The sequence below is a fragment of the Halichoeres trimaculatus genome, unplaced genomic scaffold (assembly GCF_033239565.1).
Source record: "Halichoeres trimaculatus isolate MK-OKI-2021-1 unplaced genomic scaffold, fHalTri1.1 fHalTri1_scaffold_8, whole genome shotgun sequence".
In the NCBI taxonomy this organism is placed as follows: Eukaryota; Metazoa; Chordata; class Actinopteri; order Labriformes; family Labridae; genus Halichoeres; species Halichoeres trimaculatus.
In genome coordinates, this window is record NW_027437186.1 from 1,424,245 (window position 1) to 1,452,032 (window position 27,788).

The 27,788-nt window shown below is 40.1% G+C and overlaps 1 long non-coding RNA gene across 1 annotated transcript in view; it reads right to left on the minus strand.

The window, feature by feature from the left end:
* LOC141795406 (uncharacterized) overlaps positions 1–25,857 on the minus strand; it is a 106,539-nt gene extending 80,682 nt beyond the window's left edge. The window contains exon 1 of the long non-coding RNA XR_012598594.1: positions 25,593–25,857. This is a non-coding gene — a long non-coding RNA (uncharacterized LOC141795406). The remainder of the gene's footprint in view (positions 1–25,592) is intronic.
* Positions 25,858–27,788: the final 1,931 nt, after the last annotated feature.

Consider the following 27,788-nt stretch of genomic DNA (forward strand, 5'->3'; position numbering starts at 1 on the left):
CACCACCCTCTCTCCCCTCACGCACACACACACATACACACATTTAGGCTAAAGAATTAGGTGTCAATCATGGGAACCTGTCTCTCTCTTGCACGCTTGCGTGCCTATCCCTCCACGTGAACCACTTTCCAAACTAATGCATCATACCTGTTCAAAGGCACATCAAACAAAACAATTAAGTGTTTGTTTCTGTAACATGTCTCTTTCCCGCGCTTATGTGCCTATTACCCCACGGGACCCACACTTTCCAGACTTAACAATGCATCACATCTTTTCACAGACTCCCTCATAATCTTACATTTAAAAACTTGGTCCATTTGGATAATTCTTCTAATGTTCAGTGTCAATTTTTTTGTATATTGACTGCATTCATACATGTTCACAATGAGTTGGAGACATGCTTCACATCATTGGAAGGGTGTTAAATGAAATCTGGTAATGATTATGCCTGAATTATGTTTTTTTGTGTTTTTTGTGTTGACATAAGAGAAGTTAAACCAGACCGGTCAAATTTGACCGGGAACATCACTTAAGGTGGGGGGGATGACACGAACATAATACAGGGGTTAATCCCGCGTCCTGAGCCTTTTCGATGCGGTTTTGTCATACATCAAGTTGCTGTGCCTTCTGGGATAATGCGCTTTACTGTATTTCAGTGTTCTCCTTGGCTTTTCCCGCAAAGTTAAAATGTTTGTCACCCAACACACGAGTTACATTCAAATTCAGCAAAATATTCTCAAAAATGTGAGATTCATAGTTTTAAATTGTGATTTGAGAGAATTTGTCATAAATAGGTGATTCTTGCCCTGCAACAGTGTTTACGTTCATTGACGAGACTTTCTGATGCAGGTTCAAGGAAGACTGCGGAATCATTATGCTTTTGTGACACTCTTACTAAATCGAGCAATTCAGAGTACAAATCAATATAATTCCATATCCTGAGCCTTTTCGGTGTCCTTTTGGCATCAAGCATGGTATTAGTTTGGTTTCTATGATCATATCACCTTTCTGCATACTATTTCCTCCTCTGCACTTTGCTCAAAGTTGAAAAATTTGTCACGCAACACATGTTAAAACTTAATTCGGGAAAACATACTCCAAAATTTAAGAATCATAGTCAAGACTTGAATTTAGAATATTTGTCATTAATAGTTGTTCTCACTCTTATTACCGAGACTTTCTGATGCAGGTCGCAAAAGGAAGACTGTGGAATCATTATGCTTGACACAATTACTGAAATGATCAATTCAGAGTACAACTCTATTTAATTCAGCGTTCTGAGCCTTTTCAATGCGGTTTTGTCACACATCAAGTTGCTGTGCCTTCTAGGATTATGCGCATTACTGTATTTCGGTGTTCTCCTTGGCTTTTCCCGCAAAGTTGAAATGTTTGTCACCCAGCACACGAGTTACATTCAAAATCAGGAAAATATTCTTAAAAAATGTGAGACTCATAGTTTTAAATTATGATTTGAGAGAATTTGTCATAAATAAGTGTTTCTCGCCCTGCACAGTGTTTACGTTCATTGACGAGACTTTCTGATGCAGGTTCAAGGAAGACTGCGGAATCATTTTGCTTTGTGACACTCTTACTAAAATGAGCAATTCAGAGTACAAATCAATATAATTCCATGTCCTGAGCCTTTTCGCTGTTCTTTTGGCATCAAGCATGGTATTGGTTTTCTTTCTATGATTATTGCACCTTTCTGCGTACTATTTCCTCCTCTTATCCTGCAAAGTTGAAAAATTTGTCACTCAGCACACGAGTTACATTTATATTCAGAAAAATATACATACAATTTTGAGAATCATGGTTTAAAAATTTTGATTTTAAAATATTGTCATTAAGAAGTTTTTCTCCCTCTGCAAAGCGTTTTGGTCCATTACCATGGCTCTGTGATGCAGGTACAAGGAAGACTGCGGAATCATTATGCCCTGTGACACTCTTGCTAAAATGAGCAATTCAGAGTACAACTCAATATAATTCCATATCCTGAGCCTTTTCGGTGTTCTTTTGGCATCAAGCATGGTATTGGTTTGCTTTCTATGATCATTGCACCTTTCTGCATTCTATGTCCTCCTTTGCCCTTTGCTCTTTGTTTAAAGTTGAAAAATTTGTCACGCAACACATTGTACAACTTTATTCGGGAAAACATACTCCAAAATTTAAGAATCAAAGTCAACACTTGATTTAAGAATATTTGTCATTAATAGGTGTTCTCACTCTCATTACCGAGACTTTCTGTTGCAGGTCGCAAGGAAAGCGTGGAATCATTATGCTTGACACAATAACTGAAATGATCAATTCAGAGTACAACTCTATTTAACCCTCCTATGATGTTCGGGTCAAATCAGACCGTTTTACTATGTATTCAAACATAAAAAAATATTTTTCCTCTAATTGCCTTAAGGTCTTATGATATCCTCCACATCAGGCATTTGAAAATAAAAAATTGCTGATCACCACTTTCATTGAATTTTGACTGGTCCAATCAACTTTGAAACACCTGTGGTGTTCCCGGTCAAAAATGACCGGCATAGAAAATGAATGGGTAATACTTTATTATGTTCATCCATTAGATGGGAAAACATCCATGCAGACACACACATCCACAACCACCACCCTCTCTCCCCTCACGCACACACACACATACACACATTTAGGCTAAAGAATTAGGTGTCAATCATGGGAACCTGTCTCTCTCTTGCACGCTTGCGTGCCTATCCCTCCACGTGAACCACTTTCCAAACTAATGCATCATACCTGTTCAAAGGCACATCAAACAAAACAATTAAGTGTTTGTTTCTGTAACATGTCTCTTTCCCGCGCTTATGTGCCTATTACCCCACGGGACCCACACTTTCCAGACTTAACAATGCATCACATCTTTTCACAGACTCCCTCATAATCTTACATTTAAAAACTTGGTCCATTTGGATAATTCTTCTAATGTTCAGTGTCAATTTTTTTGTATATTGACTGCATTCATACATGTTCACAATGAGTTGGAGACATGCTTCACATCATTGGAAGGGTGTTAAATGAAATCTGGTAATGATTATGCCTGAATTATGTTTTTTTTGTGTTTTTTGTGTTGACATAAGAGAAGTTAAACCAGACCGGTCAAATTTGACCGGGAACATCACTTAAGGTGGGGGGGATGACACGAACATAATACAGGGGTTAATCCCGCGTCCTGAGCCTTTTCGATGCGGTTTTGTCATACATCAAGTTGCTGTGCCTTCTGGGATAATGCGCTTTACTGTATTTCAGTGTTCTCCTTGGCTTTTCCCGCAAAGTTAAAATGTTTGTCACCCAACACACGAGTTACATTCAAATTCAGCAAAATATTCTTAAAAAATGTGAGACTCATAGTTTTAAATTATGATTTGAGAGTATTTGTCATAAATAAGTGTTTCTCGCCCTGCACAGTGTTTACGTTCATTGACGAGACTTTCTGATGCAGGTTCAAGGAAGACTGCGGAATCATTTTGCTTTGTGACACTCTTACTAAAATGAGCAATTCAGGGTACAAATCAATATAATTCCATGTCCTGAGCCTTTTCGCTGTTCTTTTGGCATCAAGCATGGTATTGGTTTGCTTTCTATGATCATTGCACCTTTCTGCACTCTACGTCCTCCTTTGCTCTTTGCTCAAAGTTGAAAAATTTGTCACGCAACACATGTTACAACTTAATTCGGGAAAACATACTCCAAAATTTAAGAATCATAGTCAAGACTTGATTTGAGAGTATTTGTCATTAATAGGTGTTGTCACTCTCATTACCGAGACTTTCTGATGCAGGTCGCAAGGAAGACTGTGGAATCATTATGCTTGACACAATTACTGAAATGATCAATTCAGAGTACAACTCTATTTAATTCCGCGTCCTGAGCCTTTTTGATCGGTTTTGTCACACATCAAGTTGCTGTGCCTTCTGGGATTATGCGCATTACTGTATTTCAGTGTTCTCCTTGGCTTTTCCCGCAAAGTTGAAATGTTTCTCACCCAGCACACGAGTTTCATTCAAAATCAGGAAAATATTCTCAAAAATGTGAGATTCATAGATTTAAACTGTGATTTGAGAGTATTTGTCATGAATAAGTGTTTCTCGCCCTACAACAGAGTTAACGTTCATTACCGAGTCTTTCTAATGCAGGCACAAGGAAGACTGCGGAATCATTGTGCTTTTGTGACACTCTTGCTAAATCGAGCAATTCAGAGTACAAATCAATATAATTCCATGTCCTGAGCCTTTTCGGTGTTCTTTTGGCATCAAGCATGGTATTGGTTTTCTTTCTATGATTATTGCACCTTTCTGCGTACTATTTCCTCCTCTGATCCTGCAAAGTTGAAAAATTTGGCACTCAGCACACGAGTTACATTTATATCCAGAAAAATATACATACAATTTTGAGAATCATGGTTTAAAAATTGTGATTCAAAATATTGTCATTAAGAAGTTTTTCTCCCTCTGCAAAGCGTTTTGGTCCATTACCATGGCTCTGTGATGCAGGTTCAAGGAAGACTGCGGAATCATTATGCTTTGTGACACTCTTGCTAAAATGAGAAATTCAGAGTACAAATCAATATGACTCATGTCCTGAGCCTTTTAACTGCTCTTTTGGCATCCAGCATGGTATTGTTGAACAAAGAAAGCCTTTGGTCATTGCACCTTTCTGCATTCTATGTCCTCCTCTGCTCTTTGCTCAAAGTTGAAAAATTTGTCACGCAACACATGTTACAACTTAATTCAGGAAAACATACTAAAAAATTTAAGAATCATAGTCGACACTTGATTTTAGAATATTTGTCATTAATAGGTGTTGTCACTCTCATTACCGAGACTTTCTGATGCAGGCACAAGGAAGACTGTGGAATGATTGTGCCTTTGTGACACTCTTGCTAAATCGAGCAATTCAGAGTACAAATCAATATAATTCCATGTCCTGAGCCTTTTCGCTGTTCTTTTGGCATCAAGCATGGTATTGGTTTTCTTTCTATGATTATTGCACCTTTCTGCGTACTATTTCCTCCTCTTATCCTGCAAAGTTGAAAAATTTGTCACTCAGCACACGAGTTACATTTATATTCAGAAAAATATACATACAATTTTGAGAATCATGGTTTAAAAATTTTAATTTAAAAAATTGTCATTAAGAAGTTTTTCTCCCTCTGCAAAGCGTTTTGGTCCATTACCATGGCTCTGTGATGCAGGTACAAGGAAGACTGCGGAATCATTATGCTTTGTGACACTCTTGCTAAAATGAGCAATTCTGAGTACAACTCAATATAATTCCATATCCTGAGCCTTTTCGGTATTCTTTTGGCATCAAGCATGGTATTGGTTTGCTTTCTATGATCATTGCACCTTTCTGCATTCTATGTCCTCCTTTGCTCTTTGCTCAAAGTTAAAATGTTTGTCACCCAACACACGAGTTTCATTCAAATTCAGCAAAATATTCTCAAAAATGTGAGACTCATAGTTTTAAATTATGATTTGAGAGTATTTGTCATAAATAAGTGTTTCTCGCCCTGCACAGTGTTTACGTTCATTGACGAGACTTTCTGATGCAGGTTCAAGGAAGACTGCAGAATCATTTTGCTTTGTGACACTCTTACTAAAATGAGCAATTCAGAGTACAAATCAATATAATTCCATGTCCTGAGCCTTTTCGCTGTTCTTTTGGCATCAAGCATGGTATTGGTTTGCTTTCTATGATCATTGCACCTTTCTGCACTCTACGTCCTCCTTTGCTCTTTGCTCAAAGTTGAAAAATTTGTCACGCAACACATGTTACAACTTAATTCGGGAAAACATACTCCAAAATTTAAGAATCATAGTCAAGACTTGATTTGAGAGTATTTGTCATTAATAGGTGTTGTCACTCTCATTACCGAGACTTTCTGATGCAGGTCGCAAGGAAGACTGTGGAATCATTATGCTTGACACAATTACTGAAATGATCAATTCAGAGTACAACTCTATTTAATTCCGCGTCCTGAGCCTTTTTGATCGGTTTTGTCACACATCAAGTTGCTGTGCCTTCTGGGATTATGCGCATTACTGTATTTCAGTGTTCTCCTTGGCTTTTCCCGCAAAGTTGAAATGTTTCTCACCCAGCACACGAGTTTCATTCAAAATCAGGAAAATATTCTCAAAAATGTGAGATTCATAGATTTAAACTGTGATTTGAGAGTATTTGTCATGAATAAGTGTTTCTCGCCCTACAACAGAGTTAACGTTCATTACCGAGTCTTTCTCATGCAGGCACAAGGAAGACTGGAATCATTGTGCTTTTGTGACACTCTTGCTAAATCGAGCAATTCAGAGTACAAATCAATATAATTCCATGTCCTGAGCCTTTTCGCTGTTCTTTTGGCATCAAGCATGGTATTGGTTTTCTTTCTATGATTATTGCACCTTTCTGCGTACTATTTCCTCCTCTGATCCTGCAAAGTTGAAAAATTTGGCACTCAGCACACGAGTTACATTTATATTCAGAAGAATATACACAAAATTGTGAGAATCATAGTTTTAAAATTTTGATTTGAGAGTATTGTCATTAGGAAGTTTTTCTCCCTCTGCAAAGCGTTTTGGTCCATTACCATGGCTCTGTGATGCAGGTTCAAGGAAGACTGCGGAATCATTATGCTTTGTGACACTCTTGCTGAAATGAGAAATTCAGAGTACAAATCAATATGATTTCATGTCCTGAGCCTTTTAACTGCTCTTTTGGCATCCAGCATGGTATTGTTGAACAAAGAAAGCCTTTGGTCATTGCACCTTTCTGCATTCTATGTCCTCCTCTGCTCTTTGCTCAAAGTTGAAAAATTTGTCACGCAACACATGTTACAACTTAATTCAGGAAAACATACTAAAAAATTTAAGAATCATAGTCGACACTTGATTTTAGAATATTTGTCATTAATAGGTGTTGTCACTCTCATTACCGAGACTTTCTGATGCAGGCACAAGGAAGACTGTGGAATGATTGTGCCTTTGTGACACTCTTGCTAAATCGAGCAATTCAGAGTACAAATCAATATAATTCCATGTCCTGAGCCTTTTCGCTGTTCTTTTGGCATCAAGCATGGTATTGGTTTTCTTTCTATGATTATTGCACCTTTCTGCGTACTATTTCCTCCTCTTATCCTGCAAAGTTGAAAAATTTGTCACTCAGCACACGAGTTACATTTATATTCAGAAAAATATACATACAATTTTGAGAATCATGGTTTAAAAATTTTAATTTAAAAAATTGTCATTAAGAAGTTTTTCTCCCTCTGCAAAGCGTTTTGGTCCATTACCATGGCTCTGTGATGCAGGTACAAGGAAGACTGCGGAATCATTATGCTTTGTGACACTCTTGCTAAAATGAGCAATTCTGAGTACAACTCAATATAATTCCATATCCTGAGCCTTTTCGGTATTCTTTTGGCATCAAGCATGGTATTGGTTTGCTTTCTATGATCATTGCACCTTTCTGCATTCTATGTCCTCCTTTGCTCTTTGCTCAAAGTTGAAAAATTTGTCACCCAACACACGAGTTACATTCAAATTCAGGAAAATATTCTTAAAAAATGTGAGACTCATAGTTTTAAATTATGATTTGAGAGTATTTGTCATAAATAAGTGTTTCTCGCCCTGCACAGTGTTTACGTTCATTGACGAGACTTTCTGATGCAGGTTCAAGGAAGACTGCAGAATCATTTTGCTTTGTGACACTCTTACTAAAATGAGCAATTCAGAGTACAAATCAATATAATTCCATGTCCTGAGCCTTTTCGCTGTTCTTTTGGCATCAAGCATGGTATTGGTTTGCTTTCTATGATCATTGCACCTTTCTGCACTCTACGTCCTCCTTTGCTCTTTGCTCAAAGTTGAAAAATTTGTCACGCAACACATGTTACAACTTAATTCGGGAAAACATACTCCAAAATTTAAGAATCATAGTCAAGACTTGATTTGAGAGTATTTGTCATTAATAGGTGTTGTCACTCTCATTACCGAGACTTTCTGATGCAGGTCGCAAGGAAGACTGTGGAATCATTATGCTTGACACAATTACTGAAATGATCAATTCAGAGTACAACTCTATTTAATTCCGCGTCCTGAGCCTTTTTGATCCGTTTTGTCACACATCAAGTTGCTGTGCCTTCTGGGATTATGCGCATTACTGTATTTCAGTGTTCTCCTTGGCTTTTCCCGCAAAGTTGAAATGTTTCTCACCCAGCACACGAGTTTCATTCAAAATCAGGAAAATATTCTCAAAAATGTGAGATTCATAGATTTAAACTGTGATTTGAGAGTATTTGTCATGAATAAGTGTTTCTCGCCCTACAACAGAGTTAACGTTCATTACCGAGTCTTTCTAATGCAGGCACAAGGAAGACTGGAATCATTGTGCTTTTGTGACACTCTTGCTAAATCGAGCAATTCAGAGTACAAATCAATATAATTCCATATCCTGAGCCTTTTCGGTGTTCTTTTGGCATCAAGCATGGTATTGGTTTTCTTTCTGTGATCATTGCACCTTTCTGCATACTATTTCCTCCTCTGATCCACCAAAGTTGAAAAATTTGTCACGCAACACTTTACAACTTAATTCAGGAAAACATACTCCAAAATTCAAGAATCACAAGTCAACACTTGATTTTAGAATATTTGTCATTAATAGGTGTTCTCACCGTCATTACCGAGACTTTCTGATGCAGGTCGTAAGGAAAGCTGTGGAATCATTATGCTTGACACAATTACTGAAATGATCAATTCAGAGTACAACTCTAATTAATTCCGCGTCCTGAGCGTTTTCGATGCGGTTTTGTCACACATCAAGTTGCTGTGCCCCCTGGGATTATGCGCATTACTGTATTTCAGTGTTCTCCTTGGCTTTTCCCGCAAAGTTGAAATGTTTGTCACCCAGTTACATTCAAATTCAGCAAAATATTCTCAAAAATGTGAGACTCATAGTTTTAAATTGTGATTTGAGAGTATTTGTCATTAATTGGTGTTTCTCGCCCTGCACAGTGTTAACGTTCATTACCGAGACTTTCTGATGCAGGTACAAGGAAGACTGCGGTATCATTATGCTTTTGTGACACTCTTACAAAAATGAGCAATTCAGAGTACAAATCAATATAATTCCACGTCCTGAGCCTTTTCGCTGTTCTTTTGGCTTCCAGCATGGTATTGTTGTGCTTTTTGGTCATTGCACCTTTCTGCATTATATGTCCTCCCCTGCTCTTTGTTTAAAGATGAAAAATTTGTCACGCAACACGTTACAACTTAATTCGGGAAAACGTACTCCAAAATTTAAGAATCATAGTCGACACTTGATTTTAGAATATTTGTCATTTATAGGTGTTCTCACCCTCATTACCAAGACTTTCTGATGCGGGTCGCAAAGAAAGCTGTGGAATTATTATGCTTGACACAATTACTGAAATGATCAATTCAGAGTACAACTTTAATTCCATGTCCTAAGCCTTTTTTGCTGCTCTTTTGGCATCAAGCATGGTATTGGTTTGCTTTCTATGATCATTGCACCTTTCTGCATACTATTTCCTCCTCTGTTCTGGCAAAGTTTAAAAAAATTGTCACCCAACACACGAGTTACATTTAAATTCAGGAAAATATTCTCAAAAATGTGAGATTCATAGTTTTAAATTTCGATTTGAGAGTATTTGTCATAAATAGGTGTAGTTCGCCCTGCAACAGTGTTTACGTTTATTACCGAGACTTTCTGATGCAGGTCGCAAGGAAGACTGCGGAATCATTATGCTTTTGTGACACTCTTACTAAATTGAGCAATTCAGAGTACAAATCAATATAATTCCATATCCTGAGCCTTTTCGGTGTTCTTTTGGCATCAAGTATGGTATTGGTTTTCTTTCTATGATCATTGCACCTTTCTGCATACTATTTCCTCCTCTGATCCTGCAAAGTTGAAAAATTTGTCACGCAACACACGAGTTACATTTATATTCAGAAGAATATACACAAAATTGTGAGAATCATAGTTTTAAAATTTTGATTTGAGAGTATTGTCATTAGGAAGTTTTTTTCCATCTGCGAAAGCATTTTGGTTCATAACCATGGCTCTCTGATGCAGGTTCAAAGAAGACTGCGGAATCATTATGCTTTTGTGACGCTTTTGTGACGCTATGAGCAATTTAGAGTACAAATCCATGTAACGCCATGTCCTGAGCCTTTTAGCTGCTCTTTTGGCATCCAGCGTGGTATTGTTGTTCATTCTATGATCATTGCACCTTTCTGCATTCTCTGTCCTCTTTAGCTTTTTCATGCAAAAGCTGTGATATATAACCCCCAAAACGTCAGACATTTTCAAATTATAGGGAAAACAATCGCGAATGAGTGAACCTAGAGCTAAAAGGATGATTTTACATAATATGTCATTAATAGGTATTCTCGCCAAACAAAGCGTTTTGGTGCTTTACCACGACTCTATGATACAGGTTCATGGGAACTCTAACACCATTAAGCTTTTGACACCATCTGAAATGAGTAAATCAGAGTACATTTCCCGTGTCCTGAGCCTTTTCGGTGCCATTTTGTTATACAGCATGTTGTTGCGCTTTTGTGGTCACTGCACATCAATACCTCTGCTTTCTCTCTCCTTTTTAGCTTTTCATATTTGACATAGAACACACACCAGTCACATCAAAATTACTTAGGAAACAATCCAAATTGTTTTATGAGAACTTGAAGCACAATTTCAAATTATTTTTCATTTCATTTTCCTTTTTCGCTCTGTAAGGCTTTTTTCGTTCACTAAACACGCCTAAACAGGTCCATTGGTATTGCCGTCCTCACTTCATTGTGACTTAATCACTGCTGTGTGATCTATGTGGTACAAAAATCCATCTTATACACTTTTGTGCGTTTTCAGTGCTGTTTTGGCATCGGGCATGTTGTGGTTACTGTCATCATTTCACATTTCTGCTATCTCTGCCCTTCATTTCCAGGAGAAAACAATTGGAAAAGAGTGATTTTGAATGATGAACAAAAAGCTTTCAAAAACAAACATCAAACGCTTGTGTTACCCACAAAAAGCTGACAGAAGCAATAAAGATGTCTTCAGCATCTTAGTTAAATTATAAATTGAATCATGTCATGTTTTTTTTTTTTTGCTCTGCAAAGCCTTATATGCATAAAACTGTAATGTGCTCTATATTGTGATCAGTATTTAGTTAACACATAATTGATTTTAAGCTCATATCACATAACTCAATAATACTTTTTGAATGAGATGTAACAACGTGCTATTTCACTCTGCAGAGTAGAAACTCAGCCATGGCTTCTAAAAATATGAGTGGTTGTTGCTTTTTAGTGAGAAACTTACAATATTCCCACTCAAGATATTTGTATTTGCTTCAGAATACGATATCAGCGAGTTTTACTCCCTTTATGGTACTTGGAACTAAAACCTGAATGGAGGACAAACCTGTACATTGTGACCACAAGATGGCAGCATGTGACTACAAGTGAAATCACTGCAAAAACAATTTCATCTTCAGTATTCAGGCTGGACAATATAGAATTAAAGATACAACACCCACCCACCAAACCCAGTTATGAAATTAATGGTACAGGCGCCATTTTAGTATGTTCTGTCTGATATGCGTGCTGCACAGGATCTCATGTGTTCACCTCTGCTTTATTGTTTGAACGGTGGCACAGCAGCAGCCTCTGGTTTTCTCTTCAAGCCCCTCAAACCTTTTCTGAGGATTTTCTGAGTTCCCTATCTCTCATTTACCTGCAGGAAGCCTTGTCTCCATGGTAACTCCACATCACATCCTTCCTTGCTGGACATGACTGACCTGTTTTCTTGAGCTCCATGTCATTTAAATTCTCTTCATCTTGGCTGCAATAGAAATACAACGACAGTTACTGAAAAAATACTTTAAACAATGTTAAGAATAGAATAAGATAGAATAGAATAGAATAGAATAGAGTAGAATAGAATAGAGTAGAATAGAATAGAATAGAATAGAATAGAATAGAATAGAATAGAATAGAAAAGAATAGAATAGAATTTCCCCAAAAGGAAACTTAGTTAATACAAACAATGAAAATAACGTGGATTTGAGTCTTAATGGTCAGCGTGTGTGAGTCCCTCCCCTATCCAAAACACACACAGAGACAGTCCTCCTCACTAGAGGTGAGCGATACTGGGACTTTTGGTATTGATCCGATACCAAGTAAATGCAGGGCCAGTATGGCAGATACAGATACAGATACTGATACTGATACAGATACCGATACTTTTCAATATGTAGCATGATGCTACTCTGCCCTCTGGTTTTCCCTCTGTTGCTGGGTTAGCACAGCTAGCTCGTCCATCTTATTGGAGATAGATCTTATGTCCCCAATAACAATGGATGGAAGGACATGTCCATGTCGTCACTTCTTAGCTCACACCTGAGAACCAGCATGTCGTCCTCACCTCCTTCTCCTCACCTTGTGGGAAGACATCAGGCCTTACACCAGTTAGCATTGACATGCTACAGACTGCTAACAGCTTAGTTCACATGTAAACAATGTGGCCATGGTTACATGTAGGATCTCCAGACAAACACAGGAGCAAAAATAGTAAAAATATCACTGAAGCCACAAAAAGTTTGGTGCCCATGACCAACAAATGAGCCATAAAAAGAAATGATCTACTCCAAATACAAAAATTACGAAAAAGAGATGAAAAAAAAAGTCAAGAAATGGACAAAAAAAAGAGAGCTGCTGCAAAAGGCAGCCAACAGGGCGGCGCCTAGCTCTGTGTTTCTGACTGTATGATGATCCATACTAGGAATACTTGAGTCCAGATCAATGCCCACATAAAAGTTATGTGGGTGATTTAATCAGTTATTATGTGAGTAAAGCAGGGTCAAATTATCTGATGGCTACGCTGTTGTCTCTTTACAGCATGTTCTTAGATAGTTTTTTTTTTTTTTTTTTTTAATAAAGACACAACACTCGTTTTAAATTTTTGCTTATTTATTGAACATGTTTAGAGGGATTATTATAGAACGATCGTGAAGTTAAGTATAGATAAACTTAAACGTCAATTTAAAAGGTTTTGTACATGTATCTCACGAGAGCAGGCACAGCGAACTACATATTTGAAACAGTTCATATAGACTTTTACATAAAATGCAGCTCTTAGCAAATGTAGATTATAGTATATATTTCCCTCAAAAGTCGCCTAATCTAATGTAGGTTTTTCAGTTCCTGGGTTATGTAGCTGTATATACGATGGTTTCTCCTCTATCAGTAGGAAGCCATAACAAGCGGTGCTTACTCGTGGGTAGCAGATAAAGCAACATCAATCGACTGCTTTGTATAAATTACACACAATTTCTACAGATTTTGCAAACGTCTACCTCAGATGAATCTTTGAGTACGCCATTTACGTAACTCAACTTCTCCTCTATTTTAGACAACGCACACATAGTCAATGCCCGTCATCGCCCCCTGCTGTCACATATTCCGATGGTCACAGATTTCAGACATCTAGCTGCATGTAATTGTTTATTTCGTCCACTAGATGTCACAGTTGTGCCGTGTAGCACCGCTGAAGGAACAGAGGTACAAGGGAAATTATAGAAGACAATTCATGTGTTTTACTGTCTTCTTACAATGAATAAATGCTGGAGGAACTGTGAATATGTCAGCTCCCTCCATGTGCCAATCATCACACGTTTCACAGACCTTCAAAACATTTTATCCATTCATCCCATGTCATCCCATCCCAAGTTGTCCTCTCTTTGCTCCTTTTAAGTTCTAGAGTTAATTTGATGAAAGAAAAAGGAGCATGGAGCTATTTTTTTCTAGGAGGAACTAAAAACGGGAATTTCTTTAGAGGCTTCTAATCAAACTTTCTCAAGTCACACAAAAATTGCCCTTCGATGTGGACTATTTCCAGTTTGTTGTCAACCAGGAGATGCACCTTTTTAGAACATTGTTCAGCCAGGTTGAGATGCTGGAGAATATCACCCATGCTTTTATTGAGCTGTTAGCGCTGCACAAAGTCTGATCAGTGAGACCAAGGAGTTGAAAATGCTGACATAGCACGATGCATGTTCACTATCAGGGGGTGTCAGAAAAGAGGGTGCATAATCAATGGTATTTATGCATTTATATATAATTTTCAGTAAAAAAAATCATCTATGGTAAAAAAAAACAACAAAACAAAACAAATGTACTGTGAGAATTTGAAGTTAATTGTACTTTTTCTCTAATAGATTAGAACATCTGTGGCGAGACACAAGGATGGCTGTAACAAATGTGCACTATGAGACTCTTCACAGCCTTGAAGATGAAGGTCTTCTCGATCATTCTGATAGCATCCACCTCTTCTATGCATGTTTTCCTTCCGCATCTGCAAAGGGACCTTGATGTCTCCAGGGTGGGTTGGGATAATCACTCCCTAAGAACAGAACAACTGTGGACAGTGGGACTCCTCCAGAATCCCACAGATACACTGAACTTGGCACTGGTACCAAGTAAGTACAATTTCCAGGAGCACCTTGTACTGTGTGTTGTAGTTCTGAGTAGCATTGCTCCAGGTATATCTCGAAAAAAGAGAATATCATGAAAAAGTTAGATCGTTTGGTCACTCATTTCTAAATTGTAAATCTATTTATGGCACATAGAGTGACATTTTTGAAGCATTTATTTTTTAAAAAGTTGATTATTATGGCTCACAGATAATGAAACCCCCAAATCCAGTGTCTCAAAGGTTAGAATATTGTGGGAAAAGTTGATTATTGTAAAGTTATGTCACACCCAAATCAGCTAATAAACTCCGAACTCCTGCAAAGGTTTGCTGAGCCTGTAAATGGTCTTTCAGTCTAGACCACAACCATGGTAAAGACTGCAAACTTGACAATGTCCAGACAACAGTTAATGGCACCCTCTATTCTGTATGTACATTTTGTGCATACAGAAAAAAATGCATACCCAACAATGGACTCCTTGTTGGAGATAGACTCTAGATTTCCTGACACAATATGCTCTATATCCTCTTATAGCTCATCATTTCTAGCACATCAAGGTTATACCTGGTCAATTAACCCTTGAAACTGTTCATCTGCTACTGCGTCACTGTTGAGAATTATTGGATTCATATGGCCACTACCGAGGTAACTGTAGGTCCAAGGGCTGTAAAAGGCTGGGGTTGGGGCACCTTGAGCCAAACTTGCAGCTACAATCTCCCCTACGGTCCTATTCACAAAATAATTGCACAGTTGTATCACTTAAGTTAGAATAACTTCCAAAACTATCAGAATAAAAATAGAAACACACCTGAAGAGACCACAATCAAAATCAGCCAGAGAATATTGTGGGCTTTTGTGATGTCGACCTTCAATTCCAGTCACCATTTCAACATACAAAACTGCTTTTCAACATCAACTCTTCGACAAATGGTTTCCAGCAGTGGGGAACCCTCAGGGCCTTCAAGGTATTCAGTGAAGGCCTAATAAAAAATATTGAAAGAATTTTTGTAATCCTAAATAATTATTTTATTTCTTTATTTTGTTTTATTTTGTTTTTATTTATTCATTTTACTCAATGAAATCATAGCAATGAGTTTTATATTATTTTTTATAAACTTGTCCTGGCAACAATGGGTTAATATAACTAAATGGAAAATGGACCAATCACAATTTTCCTGTTGATGGTATCTGGGTAAATCAGCGACACATTCTGGCAGGCAGGGCCTTCAGTAACTGCAACGAATGCCTGTGTAACTCATGCGAATGCGGCCACAATTTGACAATGACAGCTGTCTTAGCCAATCATATTTTGTTAAGTTGTGGGCGGGATCATTTCCTGACATCTGCCGGGTATTCGCGAATACCTACCAAACACCGCCTCCCTGCTCCTCTGCACTTAGACAGGGCATGTTTTACTTGACCAAAAACAAAAATAAAAGGAATCCCACCGAAAAAATCTAATATCGGTCTGCATTCACGCTTTATTTAGAGAATTTTCTGTGTGTTACTTTCACACAAAAACACCGCTAAATAAGGCACTAGTTCTCATCGTGTTGTAAAACGGCGCTACCTCCGCTGCAGAGCCACAGCTGGCTACGAGACTCTCGCCGCTTAGTGTATCAGTCCGCGCGCAGCGTGCAAGATATAAACAAAAGCAGGTAGTCTGCCTGGACGAAGAGACACGATGAGAACTAGAGCCTTATGTAGCAGTGTTTTGTGTGAAAGTAACGCGCTGAAAATTCTCTAAATAAAGCGTGAATGCAGACAGATATCAGATTTTTTCGGTGGGAGTCCGTTTATTTGTGTTTTTGGTCAAGTAAAATATGCCCCGTCTGAGTGCAGAGGAAAGAACCTGCAAGCAGGGAGGGGGTGTTTGGTGCGAGTGCCCTGGGCTTCTGCTGCTCTAAAACACTGCTGTAGGGATAATTTCTGCCCTAAACCTTGTGATAGGACCCAACTTGTTCCATCCCGGAGTATCACTTTAATGGATAAGCGCCGAACTGTAGCTGTGAGTGAGTGAGGAGAAAAGAGAAGATCTAGTAGGCAGAACGTGAAGAGAAATGGCAGAAAGTAATGGAGAAGACTGCGTGGTTGCTGGATTACTTGAAACTCCGTTTTTTTTTTTGTTGTTGTTGTTTTCAATTTTATATCTTTTTTTTTTTTAATTGTTTGAAGTTGTGTTAGGTGTTGCAGTGTTCAGGCACATGATAAATTTGTAATCCCACAAAACTATACTAAACTTACATGTCACATGATTTTGGCTATTGTTTTTATTTCTTGGTTTGATTGTTTATTGCCACGTGTGGTCCCATGGTCCTACTGAGGGCCCAGTGGCTGGGGCCACGGTTCGCCACTGGTTTCCAGGATATCATCAACACTGTCAAACAGTAAGCATAATCAGTAGATGTGAACTACTTGTGTTGAAAACAAATGCACAAGGATAACTTCGTGTATTTACACACCAGATTTACTTTTTGATGACTTCTTCTGCATTTTCCTGGCTCAAGGCATTTGCCTTACCCGTCTTAAGATAGTCTATTCCTCTACAAAAGTACAATAAGAATCTTGGTTGAAAAGAATAGCAAAAACGGGTAATGTAAGTTGCATCTTCAAGTAAAATAACCCCATATTGTATGTAATCTCTCCAGATATTTATGAAGAGAAGCACGCATTTACTTATTATTTGACTTGGCTTTTAACTCGGGGGGAACTTACAACAGGTTTTCTATCATAGCAACTCACACTCTTCTTCTGGCTATACCCCTGTACAACAACTCACAAGCGACCTCTATTGGTAGTAGGCTGTAATAGCATCTCACTATGTAACATTATCTATTACCTTTCCCCACACAGGCTTGCATGAACTTGTAGGAACTCTGGGGTGAATTTGATGAAACAGATATGGCATCGGAACTTCTGATGGAGATTAATAAAAGATTAACCCTGAAGATCCCAGGCCAACTGGCATGTACAAATGGTTCGTCCTATTCATAAGCAGTAAAAAGTGGCGTTATCCTCAGATTCTCAAGTTTCCAAGGGTACCTTGATGTATTACACGCGATGTCAGCAACATGCCGAGGAAATGCCGGGAAAGAACGCTGATTTTGTAAAACTGCCATCAACATTGTTTGCAGTGTCTATTCACATGCCCTCTTTGTAAATCAGCAGAAAATTAACCATTTGCTCTAGCTCAATTCCGTACAGAAACAAATAATTCTACACTCTGTACAAGCCCTCGATATATGTCCTGTATTTACAGCTAAATAATTCTTGAGAATTGCCTTCCATCTGCTCGGTGTCATGTTTCAGCTTGGGGCTGCTCTGCACCATTCAGCAACAGTTTGTGTGTTCAGAGCTTGTAGATACTTAACGTGTTTTTTCTTTGATCCAAGATTTGAATGAAGTGTTCTGTACATAGTTATTCACAGTTTTCATTGATTTAAAGTAAATATTCAGAAAACTTCAAGGACGCTTTTCTTTATTGAACTGTTTCTTGCATTCTGGTTATGCTAGATTAGTGAGAGGTTGTTGAGCTACATCTGGCTTTAGCCCTGGTTCTTCTGACCTCATATAAGTGTATAAATTATCATTGCAGTGAAAAATGAGTCCACAGTGGGTAAAAATGTGACAGAAGCAAAAACGGCCTAAAAATTCCAATCATCTTATCTTAGGTCTCAGAATTTGTAGATTCTGTAAAGGGTAGAGCCACACCACTTTTTCCTGTGTTCTATATGCTTGAGGGAACCTGAAAGTGTGTTGTGTACACTCCCAACTTATTTCTAGAATTTTTTAAAATCAGAAAAAATCAATTTTCGTTTCTTGCTAGGGATCCCATGGGTTAAATACTGCCCCTCATCCTATACAATGCAGGCATCTCAAAAGGTCATACAGTAATTAACTTTAAGTACTGTAACTCTTCAATTAATCTGTGTTATGCCGCAGAGGAGGGGCTGTCCATCTGCAGGAACCAGCTGGACCTCACTTTGACATGTCTATAATCAGTAACGTGCGGTGAGGTCCATGACGAGGGAGGCAGGCAGCCAGCTAAAGTTGAAATTTCTATGTGTGTGTTATATATACGGTGCACTGCTCACATTTGCTAATACAAACTGTTACTGGCCAGCCCTGCCCCTTTAACGCAATGACAGTCTGTGCTGTGTGTGTGTGTGTGTGTGTGTGTGTGTGTGTGTGTGTGTGTGTGTGTGTGCGCGCGTGTGACATAGCAGAAGGAGAGACAGTCTGAGTGCATGCATGGTGTGTGTGTGGGGCTGGAGTACATTATTTTGGTCTTTGTTTCCTCAATAAATGTGCGGTTGTGCACAAGGTGCACCTTTTTTTCCTCAACTTTAGTCTTTTCCCTCACTTTGGCCTGGACTCCTAGACACCGGTTACCAGCAACGAGCCAAGTAAATAAATGTTAATCAGCTTTCCCATCTACGGTTCGGAGACAGACTGAAGTCCCGGAGTTAACATGATGTAATTCCAATTAAAACCCGAAACATACGTTCACCTGCATTTCTACAGGATTTACATCAAAGGAGAAAGAGCAAAATACGAACAAAAATAACCCGGATCTCAACAACACAAGATCATAAGCCAGGCACCTCCGGTATACTCTGTCAAACATCTGCACTAACAAACTATCGCGAGACCTCAAAGAGGGAGCGGTATTACAACCTGCGGCGGCAGAGAAGCGCTGTGCCTCATCGATGCCCACGTTAATCAGCATGAGACCTGAGTACGCATGCGCGAACCTGCAAAATGTTGTGATTTCAAGTAAACGGTCTCCCTCTCTCTCGGAGTCTCTGCCTCCAACGCACATTACAAGCATGAAGCCAGTGCGAAATGCTGTCCGTCCCCTCTGTTAGCCTCCCTCCTATCGACAAATCAGCAATTTCCTTTTTTTATTTTTTTAATTATGACAAATTTTAGCTATACGAACAACTGAAAAAAATACATTTTTATAAAAAAATTTTTTTTTTTCTTGTTAGCCTAGGGGAGGCACTGCCTCCCCTGACCGCACACTACTGTCTATAATATGACCCACAAATATCTGTTACAACAAAACTGACAGACAATTAAAATATAAAATTTGTGTCACATCCACAAAGCAAAATCAAGTATACCAGAGCTACATTTACCACATTATCTTCTGCTGCAGACTGAGACTCCATGCACTCCTGAACACGAAGAGCCAAAATCTGCAAAGGTAGACTTACTTTGAACAATGGGCATTCCGCTACTGGCATGCTTCGAAATTCAATGGCATCTGGTGGTAGTGGAGTAAGGTCAAACTCATGTTGAATGCACAATGCACAATAAAGACCGCGTTCTTCCCTGACACTGTAACACTTTAGATTTGGGTCCAAGTATATCCACTTGTCACGGAGTGGATCAGGGACCCAAATGCAGGACAACAGAGAGACACAGCAGACCAGAAAATTTGGAGGAAAGAGTTTATTAAACAACCAAAGTCAAGTCAAGTCAAGTCAAGTCAAACTTTATTTATACAGCACATTTTAAAACAACCGCAGTTGGCCAAAGTACTGTAAAGGCTTAAAATCAAGATCAATAAAAACACAATGGATAAAAACACAATCAATGAAAACAATTGTTAATAAGAATAATTTAAAACAGCGGTAAGGTAAATGACACAATAAATAGTAGAGAAAAAAAAAAAGAACACACGGTAAACAAACACTAGCTGGAGAAGAATACTAACTAAAGAAGTCAGGCAAAACAAGGAGCTACACAGGAGGCTACAAAACTAACTAAGGCTATGCTGAAATTAACTCAAGGAAGATAAACAGAAAACAGTATCTGAGCTAGGAAACACTAGAGAGTGAGCTGACCCAGAGAGAGAGGGGAAACCTTGGTAGACAGCCTAAGGACGCGGTCACACTGGCCAATCGTGCCGTGCCTAAGCACGCTTCAGCAGTAAAGCACGTTTGGAATGGCCAGTGTGACCGCAACTGTGCCGTGCTCAAGCACGATTCCCTTCCGTGCTTCGGCACGCTTCGAAGAGGTGGGCTTCGGCACGGTTTACTTCATGCATGAGCACAAGCACGCGGACAGCGCGTGTGATCCATTACGTATAATCAGCGGGAGCGCAACTCTCGACAGTCATTTTAAACAAAGTGGGGGTGTTGGAGGGCTGTGTCAGGCAAAAACGACTTAATATAAGTCCAAAAGTCTCTAAAGTTGTAGCAATGCTCTCTGTGTCTCATTGTGCTGACTCTGATGAGATCGTGCTTCATGTAAACAAATGCTTCACGATGACGTCGGCGGGCTGTGCGCGTCTGTGATACCCGCTAAAGTCTGGTTCATATTGGGGCAGTGTGACCGCCGGCCGTACTCTACAGCTGGGGGACAGCGCTGCAGGGGGGCAATTGTGCTTAGGCACGGTATGTTTTGGATGGCCAGTGTGACCGCGTTCTAAGAGAGGGGAGAGCTTTAAGGAAGGCAGACTGAGGAGGTGTGCAGCGAGGCAGGGGAGGCTTCAGAGTTGGATAATCAAGAAAATACAGGTGAGTCAGGCAGAGTGGGTCCAGGATCTGAGGTACAGGAAACAGGGTATTAAAATCCAGAGCGTGATATGCAAGAAAAGACTGAGGCTGTTTTCGAATTCGCCTACTACATACTGCTTATGAAAGTAGTTTGTAGTAGGTAGTGCCTACTACATACTACTTTCATAAGCAGTATGTAGTATGACTGTTCAGTTGGGTTAATTTTTGTAGTATGCTACGCTGGTCTTCAGTTCGGAGAAAACGGAAGTTGGCTATGGCTGACTTTTTTTCCCAGAAAAACTTTATTGAAAATGTACAAAATAAACAAACCACGAGTAACTTATCTGCAAATATATTGCCAGAGAGAGCATTTTATATTAACTTTCAGTGGTGGAGATGATGAGGGTTTAAAGATAAAAAAGAAATGGCTTTTACATTATATTCCTCTGCAAGTCCAGTTGTTGTTGTTGCTCCGCTCTCTGCCATTTTCACTTCTGATATGGGACCAGGCGTGTTGCATTGTGGGTAACAGTAGGCGAAGCAGACTGGTCCGATGCATACTGAGGACATCTCAATGCTCATAAAATGAACCTCCTCGTCTCCTCTCTCCTCTCTTCGTTTCCTCGTGTCTCTGGCATGAATCTCTGGTGGGCGGGACTAAGACGCAAGTGGAGGAGGCGAGTGGAGGAGGCGTGGATGGAACTTTGGAGCTTTGAGAAGCACCCACTGTGGATTTTTCCCGATTTAGTACGTCATCCTGGTGTTTTTCTTATCCTACAACTCTGACATTTGTTCGCATACTGCATACTGCATACTGCATACTACATTTTGGTCAAATCAGTAGGCACTGCTAGTATAGTATGCAAATTCGAAAACGGCCTGAGTTTAAGCTTACTACTGACTGTGGTAGGCAAAGATCCAGCTCACAGTAGCAGCTGCAGTCTGGTTTTATGGCAGAGGAAGGTGACTGCTGGTGAACCAGTCTGGTGATTACCAATCGCCTGCACCTGCCTGCACTCCACACACCTCACTCATGCCCACCTGGGAAAAGGAAAAGAGGGAAGGAGGGGGGAGGGGAGAGGCTGCCACTAAGCAGAGCTGGAGGCCCTGGGTGCGTCTCAGGGGGTGCTTCTCAAAGCTCCAAAGTTCCATCCTCGCCTCCTCCACTTGCATCTTAGTCCCGCCCACCAGAGATGCATGCCAGAGACACGAGGCAATGAAGAGACGAGAGAGGAGATGAGGAGGTTCATTTTATGAGCATTGAGATGTCCTTTCCTCCGGAGCGTCACATGAAGCGACGTCTTTTAGTGATGACGGCGTCACAGCTGGATAAACCGGCCTGAACGCACGAGAGAAACTAAATTAAGGAAAATAATGTAAACAACAGGGCGCTCAACCACGGAAAATTCATATTCACTTTTAGATCAGTTTAACATGAATATGTTCATAAACGAAAAAGAAAAATGTCACGTTTTACCAGGCCCAGAGTGATAGTTTTTAATTCTTATATTGGGGCCACTTTGTGTTCATAAATAAATGTGTTTATTCTGCTATAAGCACTGCTTAGCGCACTGGTGGGACAGGAGAGAAAAAAGCAGAGTTGTCTGCAGCGCTGCCTTTCATCCATTACGCGCACGCAGAGGGACAGAGGTGAATCTGTTGCTGTATCAGCCAATAATGGCATGATCTCACACCCATCACTGATTAAACAACAGTTTGCTACTGTGTGAAAATGGCGTGATTATGTGTTATTCTTAAAGGCATTATTGAACTGGCTCGAGTGGGCCAGTGGAGCGCGCAGTCAGCTGACCCTGAGTCTTTAGCTGCGTTTCCACCAAGCAGTCCGGGTCGGTTCAGTACGGTCTGGGACGGTTTGGGACAGTTTGGGACAGTTAAGTCTGATCCCGTTTGCTTTTCCACAGTAAACTGTGCCCTCTCGTGGTGGGTGGCGTGTAAGCCGGATGCAGGAAGCTGCAGCTGGTAAACAATATCGCAACGCCGAAGCAGCTTACCCCGCTATTAAATCCAACAAAGAAGAAAACACAACTCAGTAAACAAAGAGCACGGATGGAAGACATGCAGCATTTCGTCCTCTCTGTGATTTTCATGTAACTCTCTGTTAAAAAGTGTAATCGAGCTTCGTTTCAGAGAAGACTGTGTGCCGCCAGGAGAAATGCAGCCGCAGTCGGGGTAAGTGACGACGATTCTTTTGACCAATCAACCGTCTGCAGTGTGTTGCTCCACCTGCCGAGAGGGGATGGGTTCAGTCTGGCACCCATACGAAAGGGCCCCAAAAAAGTGGGACGGCTCGTCTGGGTTTTTAGGGATCCGTCCCAGGATGAGTCAGTGGAAACGCCGCTAAAAGCGCACCGTACCGAGATGAACCGACCCAAACTGCTTGGTGGAAATGTGGCTTTTCAGTTTCAGTTTGAGCCTGCGTTAGTTGTCTGCTGTCCCGTCTCTTGTAAGGGGGCTTTTTCTCTCTCTTGGCTGTTGTCATCCTCAGTGAAAATGAATGTTGTAATCATTCAGATAAATATCAAACATGTTTAAAAATTATCTGGGCAGCTCTGACGAGTCTGTAAGACGATCGTGGGGCTAAAGATTCATCTTTCAACCGCTCACACTAGAAGATAATCTTGCCCGGGGGCCGATTTTAGTCCCCGACCAGATTCTCGCCCCGATTGTCGGGAGGACCAAATCTGGGTTGAATCGGGGCGAGAATCCTGTAGTGTGAGCCAGGCTTTACACTTAAACAGCTTATCTTGCTCCATGGTGCTCACGTTTCACACATGTGGACAGCTGACGCTTTATAACCGGCTCTGATACATCACAAGGGGGCGTGTCTGTAAGTGAAAAGACTTCTGCGAAGCCTGCACTTGTGTTTCCTCGATTATGCCTCCTCCAGCTCAGTCTCCTCTCTCCTCTCTCCTCCGAGCGCATTTGGTGCTTTGGAATGTCCTCCAATATGGCTGCTCACAAAGTACTTCCGGTGTCGCGGAGGAGAGAGGAGATAGAAGACTGCATTTTGGCACATTGGGAAGCACCCAAAGTGATTAAGTTCCATTCTCCCTTCCTCCACTTGCGTCGTTCACTTGAGTCTTAGTCCCTCCCACCAGAGATGCATGGGAGAGACGCAAAGAAATGAAGAGAGGAGAGAGGATGGAGGAGATTCTTTTTTAGAGCAATAGGACATTCTCTCCTCCAGAACGTCACATGAAGCGACGTGTTTCACTGATGACGCCATCAGCTGATCACCTCTGGATCATCTGCTAGTCAGCTCTAACAGCTGTTTGTGTGTCAGCAGTGCGCTGTAACAACTCTGATAAAACATACACAGTAACAGAGCTTTGTCTGTTCCTTAAACCAGTTTAAGAAACACGTTGCCATGAGAAAAAAACTGCACTCTGTTTATCCTGTGTGCAGCTAAGAAGCTCGAGGATCACTTGACCGGTAAAATGCATAATTGTTAGATTATTTATGAATAATTTAGCCTTTATCTAGATCGTGAACTCTGAAACTTATTAATTTGACCCAGTTTATTGTGTTTCAGGAAGATATTATTTATTAGATTTCAGTATAAATCCTCCATTACATTGATTTGATGATATTTGTGTTCAGTGTTTTGTGCTTTAAACTCACAACAAACACTTTACCTGATTTATGATCAGTTTCTGAACAATCCTCTGTACCTGTCCTCAGCTCGCATTTTCTCTCTCATTAAACTCTGTTGTGTTTGTGAAGTTTCATGTAGAGAAGTCTGAGCCACTGCAGCGTCCAATCAGAGAGTGATATTCCATATGGGGGCGTGTCAGTCAGTGAAAAGACTTCCGCAAAGCCAGCTCTCATGTTTCCTCGATCATAGCTCCTCCGATCAGTCTCCTCCATCCTCTCTCCTCCAAGTACAATTACTGCTTTGGGACAGTCTTCAAAATGGCGACTAAGAAAGTACTTCCGGTGCTGCGGAGGAGATAGGATGGAGGAGGCACGAAATTAGCGTAATGAGACACACCCCTTGACACCACTAGAATCAGGGGGAATCGTGATTGGTCTTCTTTCGCACTGACCACCTGGAAATATGACATAAATTGTATAATTAAAGTAGCGGTTGTTTCCAACATTTTAATCTAATCGGTGTTGCATTACCTGCAGGCTTGCAGAGTAGCCATCCACTTGTAAGCACCTTTATCTTGTGATGTTTGGTAAAGCATGTGCTTTTCTTTTGAAATGCCTGACAGCGGTAACTGGAAGTGCAGTATGGATGTTTGAAACTTGGCACAAGTGGGTGTAGGTGAATCTGAGAGTGGCAATAATACAGTTAGCTGGTGGCTTCCAACTCCTGAACCACTGCGTGGGCCTGGATCCATTCCTTAGACAAGCAGTCACAACACAAAAGCTGTAAAAGGACATTTAGTGTGCTGACTTCATTTCTGAACTGTGAAAAGTAAACCTCCACTAAGCAGTACATAGAGCTCATACAACCCCACTTCAAAAAAGCTGAACTATTCCTTTAATGACATTTTCAAATTATACACGTTTTATGGTTTATGGTTTTCTTAATACATCACCTCTTCATGGCCCATATCCCTGGACATGTTGGCATGCCTTTTTCCCAAGACCAGCCTGGGCAAGGCCAAACTCTTCAGAGGAGGTTGGGGTTATCTCCAAAATCAGGTTTAACAGTTATCCAAAATCGTATAAGGCCTCAGAATTTTTAGATGCTGTGCCATAGGCTTTCAAACTCTGTATCTTTCGCTTTCCAGAACAAGAGTTCCTGTGAAAAAAACGGGAGGGATCTGATTTTGAATTATAAAATCTGAATTTGAAATATAAAAATACTATTACCATACTATACTAAAAATACAAAAAAATAATTTAAAACATGATCATAAAGTTGTAAATAAAATATTAGTTACTCAAATCACACACAGGCTCAATCCCAAACCACCCCCTACACACTACCCCTTCACTACCGAGTGTCACTTCAAATGAAGTCACACTCCTGGCTGTGGAGGGCACTTCAATTGAAGGGGGAGGGTATAACCATTACCGGCAGGAATGGGAGGCCCTCTTCACTTCACCGGAACACGGAAAACCTTGTCGCCATGGAAACAGAAAGACGCTCCCCGTGAATGAATGTTACGTTGTGGCACAGATTGCGAGTCGCTATATCGCTGTCCAGGGTTGATAAGGTTGTATGTTTCCAAAATACGCTTAGATTGACACAGAGATAACAGTGAAACATGTGGATTTCATTGGGATAGGGCAGATACCTGCTCCCATGCCTACTGCGTGTGTGAAATGAGAATCATTGCCTGTTTGGAGCTGCACCGTCTGTCTCGTTTTCCTTCCTCTTTACAATCATACAATCGGAGGCCGTTTCAATGACAGGAGATATATTATACTCTTAATAATTTGAAGTGATCCCACATGTCTTTCAATGCTATCACCATCTGACATTTCCAGTTAAACAAATGAATTAATACTGCAAACTGCTCACATTTTAGGTGCCAGGGCTTAATGATCAAATCAAACGTCAGCATAGAGTAAGATTTGCTTGTTTCGTTTAATCTCTCTAAACCACGCTTCTTGTGAGTTTCTGTTAGTGTGATAGAGGTGTGGGGAACATATTTTACACATGTGGCACTTGTTTCCTCCTCTATTTCGCTGTTGCACTTCCTGTCAAAGTGAGCATCGATGCAGGCTCGCTGTTGAAGGGCTGAACAGTCCACTCCCCCTCCGCACTACGTGGTTTGGGATGGCCCTTAATGTGGCGGACCCTCCGCGAGAACGCGCAAACGGAGGGTTAGTGTGTAGGGAGAGTGTGTAGGGGGCGGTTTGGGATTGGGCCACACACACATATACACACACACACACACACACACACAGATAACCTGGGCCCATATTCACAAAGGTTCTCAGAATCCTTTCAGAGAGCTCCTAACTAAAAAGTCCTAGCAAGGAGTTTTAGCTTAAGAGTGATTCAGGAAGGTTCTGAGAGCAACTCTGAGCAAGGAGACGGAAACTTTTATCTTAGGTTGTGTCCAAAATCATTCACTCATTCTCTACTCACTACTCACTATATAGTGCATTAGATTTAGTGGACTATATAGTCCACTACATCAGCTAAATTAAAACAACATTTCCGACACTACTCACTCACCAACCGCTAACAGTGACGTAATTACACTCACATCGCTCATGGACTGCTGGGGATTTACAGTTATTATTCTTCTCAAACACTGCAAAACGGTTTTTATTTCAGTGATAACTAATGTTATACTTGGCGTATTTTCCGCAACAGCCAAATATAATAGAATAACTTATCACACATTATTTATAAAATTCATAAACCATATATTTGCACAGCAACTTATGCTGTATTTGAGAATTACAAAGTCCGGTGAATGCATCACTCGCAATGAACGGTTTAGCGGCTAACGTCTGTGTTGTTTGTTTCTCTGCACGAAGTTGTGAGACACGTTCGTCAGAAAGTTAAACAGAGAGCTTGGTGTCATTCTCTGACAGTTTTTAAAGTTTTTTCATGTTATCAGTAATCACTAATCATGTAATCAGCCATTCCTTCAGTTTAAACTCATAATGGTATATATTGCTAATATAGTGAGCATCTCTAATACACTACTTTACAAAATGCATTGTGGGATACATTGAATGGACTATATAGTGATTGACCATGCTTACTCAGATTTCAGACAGCACTACAAAATGACGTATTCACTATATAGTGCACTATATAGTGAATA